Source organism: Pristiophorus japonicus, chromosome 18, assembly GCF_044704955.1.
Source record: "Pristiophorus japonicus isolate sPriJap1 chromosome 18, sPriJap1.hap1, whole genome shotgun sequence".
Taxonomy (NCBI): domain Eukaryota; kingdom Metazoa; phylum Chordata; class Chondrichthyes; family Pristiophoridae; genus Pristiophorus; species Pristiophorus japonicus.
The window spans coordinates 9,147,007-9,154,098 of NC_091994.1; positions in this window are offsets into that span (position 1 = coordinate 9,147,007).

Genomic DNA, 7,092 nt, shown 5'->3' on the forward strand with positions numbered 1-7,092 from the left:
CAGTAGCAGTCATGGGGTTTAAAAGAGTGATAAGCTCACACTGGAACATGACTTTTGTAACCTCAGAGACTTGTACCAGACTTTAAATGAGGTGCGTTACATAAGGCTGTAAGTAGATAAAAGTTTGATACAAAGGACGCTTTAATATTGCTGTCAGTCGGTGCTCAAGTATTTTTACTGCACCTGTGTTCTGCTGTGCCTCACACCTACAGACTCGGGGGGGGGGGGGGGACTGGGGACGGGGGACTGGGGGGGGGGGGGGGACTGGGGACGGGGGACTGGTGGGGGGGGGGGACACTCGGGGGGGGCAGAACATCAAGTCCTGGGCACCATCGGAGGTTCTCGCCTGGTTTACATTAATAATGGGAATACTGCGCCCCTGCCATTAACAGCACACCATCGATACACAACATAAGAAAACATAATAGGAGCAGGAGTAGGCCATTGGCCTCTTCAGCCTGCTCCATCATTTAATAAGATCATGGCTGATCTGATCTTGGGCTCAGCTCCACTTCCCTGCCCGCTCCCCATAACCCTTGACCCCCTTATCGTTCAAAAATCTATCTATCTTCACCTTAAATATATTCAATGACCCAGCCTCCACAGCTCCCTGGGGCAGAGAATTCCACAGATGTTCGACCCTATTGAGAGAAGAAATTTCTCCTCATCTCAGTTCTAAATGGACGACCCCTTATTCTTAAACTATGCCCCAGTTCAAGATTCCCCCACAAGGGGAAATATCCTCTCTGTATCTACCTTGTCGAGCCCTCTCAGTATCTTATGTTTCAATAAAATCATCTCTGATTCTTCTAAACTCCAATGAGTATAGGCCCAACCTGCTCAACCTTTCACAAGTGCCTAAACACGCACTATGGGAAGGACACAATGCATACGGAGCCCCCGGAACGCCGCCGTTTAATAAACGCATCTGCAATCCCCAATGGTTTGGCTGGAGCTTTATCGAGCTTTTACTGGAACAAAATCTTAAATGAAAGATAATTTGCTGAGCTTTTGCTGCACATGCGCAGAATGATGCAAAGACTGCTACCGGAAATGGTTCATATATTTTGGAAATTGATTTAATAAAACTGGATCACATTGTTTTGTGTGTTTTTATTACTTCAGGTGTGGAGTACGTCTTTTGGGGTCGAAAAAAATCTTTTGAGTTCTGAAAGGTATGTGCAAAATTCTGTTTCTCTACCGATGCTGCCTGACCTGCTGCGTCTCCTGCATTTTCTGTTTTTATTTCAGATTTAGAGCATCCGCATTATTTTGCTTTCAACATGGTTACCATGTATTTTTCACTTGTAGTTTTTTTACCTTTTTCCATAGTAGTCTCATTTGCCTCCCCTTCCTTCTCTGAACGCACTGACTTATACAGTTCCATGGGCACTAGCATCCCTCAAACACCTCAGTGGAGAAGCCATTTGTTGTAAACGGCTGTCTTGCTCTTTTCGCTTCGTTGCTTTTAATGTCGAATTACCCGCACACACTCAGTTGTAGTAAAGGCCGGATCTTTATTTAGGCATTCAGACATTCACAAGCCAACAACTCTGCTTGCAAAGGCAGCTCTTCCAGAAGTTACACACCTTTTGAGATTTCAGTGTCTCTATAGTCCATAAGAGTCTGTGACAAAACCAGTTCCATCTTTTGTATCTAAAAAGCCTTTGAACTCTTATTCTTTGCATTTAGACAATCATGACTAACTGCTTTCTGAATCATTTAACATACACACTATTATTCCCACCATAACAAGGTACTCAAATACTTAACATTGCTTGTTTAACCTACAGATGTCATTAAATAGTAACAAAGATACAATCAAACACTCAACATACAGAATAGTTTCCTCACATAGTAACAAAGTTACACTCAAATACTTAACATACAGACATCAAATCGTTTAGTCATGAATTTCCATTATTACCACTGTAACAAGGTATTTAACATCCAGACATGACCAGTCACTTATCTCACTGGCTGGGAGTCACCACATTGTCTAACAGTCTCTTTTCGATCCAAACATCCAATCTTCTTGTTTTTTAATCCAAACTTCAATCTTTCTGTTTTCTTAATCCAAACTTCAGACCACGTGATGAAGCAAAGAGTTCAGAAATGCGGGACTGTGCTCCCACACCATTCTTCCCGTGTGAACCCAGACCAGTGTCAGTGGGTTATTCAACTACAGGCAGCATCACAACCAAACTTGATCTCTTATCTGACATGCATGCTTTCCAGTAGGAGTCATGGCTGCTGCTCAGGATAAGGAACCCTGCTTAAATGCAGCAGCTGTCAGCCCTGCAAACCAATCATTCAGCTGGACGTAAAAGGTCCTATGGCTCTATTCAAAGAGCAGCGGCGTTCTCCTACTGTCCTAACCAATATTACTAAACCAAGCCCAAAATCAACAGATTAACTGGCCATTATCTCATTGCTGTATGTGGGACCTCGCTGAGTGCAAATTGGATGTAGCAACAGTGACTGCACTTCAAAAGTAAGTATAGGAGCAGGGAGGTCTTACTGCAGTTGTACAGGGCCTTGGTGAGGCCTCACCTGGAATATTGTGTTCAGTTTTGGTCTCCTAATCTGAGGTAGGACGTTCTTGCTATTGAGGGAGTGCAGCGAAGGTTCACCAGACTGATTCCAGGGGTGGCTGGACTGACATATGAGGAGAGACTGGATCAACTGGGCTTTTATTCACTGGAGTTTAGAAGGATGAGAGGGGATCTCATTGAAACGTATAAGATTCTGACGGAACTGGACAGGTTAGATGCGGGAAGAGTGTTCTCGATGTTGGGGAAGTCCAAAACCAGGGGAGTCTTAGGATAAGGGGCAGGCCATTTAGGACTGAGATGAGGAGAAACTTCTTCACAGAGAGTTGTTAACCTGTGGAATTCCCTGCCGCAGAGAGTTGTTGATGCCAATTCATTGGATATATTCAAGAGGGAGTTAGATATGGACCTTACAGCTAAAGAGATCAAGGGGTATGAAGAGAAAATAGGAATGGGGTACTGAAGGAATGATCAGCGATGATCTTATTGAATGGTGGTGCAGGCTCGAAGGGCCGAATGGCCTGCTCCTGCACCTATTGTCTATGTTTCGATGTAACTCATTGGCTGTGAGATGCTTTTGGATGTCCCAAGGACATGAAAGGCGCTATATAAATATAACTTTATTCTTTCTCTACGATAAAGATATATCTATCCGTCTTTGTTGACTGACATTGGCACTCGGTCCCCGAAGGCCTCAAATTTAAAATTCTCATCTTCGTGTTTAAATCCGTTTATGGCCTTGCTTTTCGCTATCTCTAACCTCCTCCAGTCCTATAAACGCTCCCTCCCCCCACCCACATTGAGGGCACGGCTTTAGCCTCCTCGGTCCACACTCTGGAATTAACCTCCCTAAACCCCTCTGCCTCTCCACCTCCCTAAACCCCTCTGCCTTTCCACCTCCCTAAACTCCTCTGCCTCTCCACCTCCCTAAACCCCTCTGCCTCTCCACCTCCCTAAACCCCTCTGCCTCTCCACCTCCCTAAACCCCTCTGCCTCTCCATCTCCCTAAACCCCTCTGCCTCTCCATCTCCCTAAACCCCTCTGCCTCTCCTCCCTAAACCCCTCTGCCTCTCCTTCTCCCTAAACCCCTCTGCCTCTCCACCTCCCTAAACCCCTCTGCCTCTCCTTCTCCCTAAACCCCTCTGCCTCTCCACCTCCCTAAACCCCTCTGCCTCTCCACCTCCCTAAACCCCTCTGCCTCTCCACCTCCCTAAACCCCTCTGCCTCTCCACCTCCCTAAACCCCTCTGCCTCTCCACCTCCCTAAACCCCTCTGCCTCTCCATCTCCCTAAACCCCTCTGCCTCTCCTTCTCCCTAAACCCATTCCTCTCCTTCTCCCTAAACCCCTCTGCCTCTCCACCTCCCTAAACCCCTCTGCCTCTCCTTCTCCCTAAACCCCTCCGCCTCTCCACCTCCCTAAACCCCTCTGCCTCTCCACCTCCCTAAACCCCTCTGCCTCTCCACCTCCCTAAACCCATCTGCCTCTCCACCTCCCTCTCCTTCAGTGTGCTCCTTAAAATACACCTCTTTAATCAAGTTTTTGATTGCCCCTCCTAACATCTCCTGCGCTGGCTCAGCATTCATTTTATTTAAAATTACACCTGTGCGAAGCACCTTGGGACATTTCCCTACATTAAAAGTGCGATATTAATGTAAATTGTCATTTTCTGTGTTGGTGTTATCCCTTAGCCATCCAGCAGAGGGTATCAATATGTAATTTAAAGTTAATTCTCTGGGCACTGAGTCTCCTGTATAAGCCACTTAAAGGGGCGCTTTTGCCTTTGCATAGTGTTGCAATGATATATCATTGCACTGACAGCTCATCGGTTAAATGCACCACATGGTGATTAACTAATTCTTACAAGTAGTAGGTTCCAGCTTTAATCCACAACCTATACTGAGTTCATTGATCTGAGATAGGATAGCAGTAGTAATATAATTGTTCTCAGTCCCCTCACATACTGGAACCACCTCTCTAACCCCCTCTGCCTCCACTTCTCTCCTTCAAAAACCTTCCCAAAATTCATCTTTTCAACCAACTTTTGGCTACTGGTCCTAATCTATTTTTTTCTCCCCTCTCTGTAAAGAACCTTGAGATATTTCCAAAGTTAAAGATGCAAATTATTGTTGCAGTTGAACCGTCGGGGGAAACACCAACACATTTTCTTTTATGTAGAATCCTCGATAAAGATCCAGGACCCATGGAGCAGGACATTACTTTTAAAGAGTAAGAGAGGAGATGAGGTAAATCAAGAAAGTAGTTATTAGCTGGTGTCCTGCTTGGGTTTCAGAAGCCTGTAGATTGTAGCTGGAAGGGAATACTTGGAGGAGGCCTCCAGTGTCATGACACGGGCCTCTCGATGATCATACAACATCTAGAGCTATAAGAAGATCTTACACTAAAACTACAAGGAGTTCTTGAATGAAGTGTCTATCAATTTGAGTTTATTGCACTTTCTCTGTTTACTCTAACTCACTGTAATCATCACAGGTTGACTTTTAAAACAAAAAATTGTTCCTAATAAGGCTTTCTTCTTACTATTTTTAATGTGCCCTTAAGGATAAAAGATGTAGTCACAACTCAAAAGTTACTTCTTTTATATTCATTCATGGGAGGTGGGCATTGCTGGCATAGCCAGCATTTATTGCCCATCCCGAATTGCCCTCCAGAGGTGGTGGTGAGCTGCCTTCTTGAACCGCTGCAATCTGTGTGGTTAAGGTGCTCCTACAATGTGGTTAGGGAGTGAGTTCCAGGATTTTGACCCAGTAATGATGAAGGAACAGTGATATATTTCCAAGTCAGGATGGTCTGTAACTTGAAGTGGAACTTGCAGATGATGGTGTTCCCATGCGCCTGCTGCCCTTGTCCTTCTAGGCAGTAGAGGTCGCGGGTTTGGGAGGTGCTGCCGAAGAAGCCTTGGCGAGTTGCTGCAGTGCATCTTGTAGCCATGGTATGCTGGTGGAGGAGGGAGTGAATGTTTAAGGTGGTGGATGGGGTGCCAAATACCCATTCTTCATGTGTGAGTTCCTTTTCCACTTAAAAAAATAATGGCCCGGATCTGCTCATCTCAGCTAGGGTTGATGTCAAGGGAACTACAATTGGTCTCAATTCACTGGGTAGGAAAAACAAATAAGCCAGGGACCCTGCTGTTGCTGATTGCTGTATAGTAATCCACATCAGGAAGTGCATGCGTGTGGACACTGGCCAAGGGCAGGATCACTTGTTGAGCTGTCCCCTGCAGTTGTCATAATAGCATATTGATACTCATTTCACTCTCACATGCCTTGGAGAGCATCAGTCCACCAAACCAATCCCAGTATGAGTCAGCCGTGGCTCAATGGTAGGGGTGGTGAGTAAGTGATCTGTGGATCAGTGGGCAGCACTCTCACCTCTGAGTCAGAAGGTTGTGGGTTTAAGGCCCACTCCAGAGACTTGAGCACATTCCAGTGCAGCATTGAGGGAGTGCTGCTTGTCAGATGTGCTGTCTTTTGAATGAGCTGTTAAATTGAGGTTCCATCTGTCCTCTTGAGTGGATGTAAAAGATCCCCTGGCACTATTTCGAAGAAGAGCAAAGGGTCATTAAAACAGTACTGTTTGTCTCTGTCCTTATCAACATGGACCATTTTCCATACCTCACGAGCCCACTGTCAACAAGGGCAGATGTCGATGACAAAGTCCAACACCGCCTTCAGTGTGCCAGTGCAGCCTTCGGTCACCTGAGGAAGAAGGTGTTTGAAGACCAGGACCTCAAACCCGGCACCAAGCTCATGGTCTACAGTGCAGTAGTGATATCCGCCCTCCTATATGCTTCAGAGACATGGACTATGTACAGCAGGCACCTCAAAGCACTGGAGAAGTATCACCAACGCTGCCTCCACAAAATCCTGCAAATCCATTGGTAAGATAGGCACACCAACGTCAGTGTTCTCACTCAATCCAACATCCCCAGCATTGAAACATTGACCACGCTCGATCAGCTCCGATGGATGGGCCACATTGTCTGCATGCCCGATAATATACTCCCAAAACAAGCGCTCTACTCAGAGCTCTGACACGGCAAGCGAGCCCCAGGTGGACAGAGGAAACGCTTCAAGGACACCCTCAAAGCCGCCTTGAAAAAGTGAAACATCCCCACTGACACCTGGGAATCCCTGGCCCAAGACCACTCAAAATGCAGGAGAAACATCCGGGAGGGCACCGAACACCTTGAGTCTCTTCGCCGGGAGCATGCGGAAGCCAAGCGCAAACAGCGGAAGGAACGCACGACAACGCAAGCACCTCATCCACCCGTCCCTCCAACCACTGTCTGCCCCACCTGTGACAGAGACTGTAGGTCCCACATTGGACTCATCAGTCACCTGAGAACTCACATTAGTGTGGAAGCAAGTCATCCTCGACTCCGAGGGACTGCCTAAGAAGAAAAGACTCTTTTTGTGGGAGCTTGCTGTGCGTAAATTGGCTGCCGTGTTTCCTACATTACAACAACAGTGACTACACTTCAAAAGTACTTCATTGGCTGTAAAGCACGTTGGGACGTCT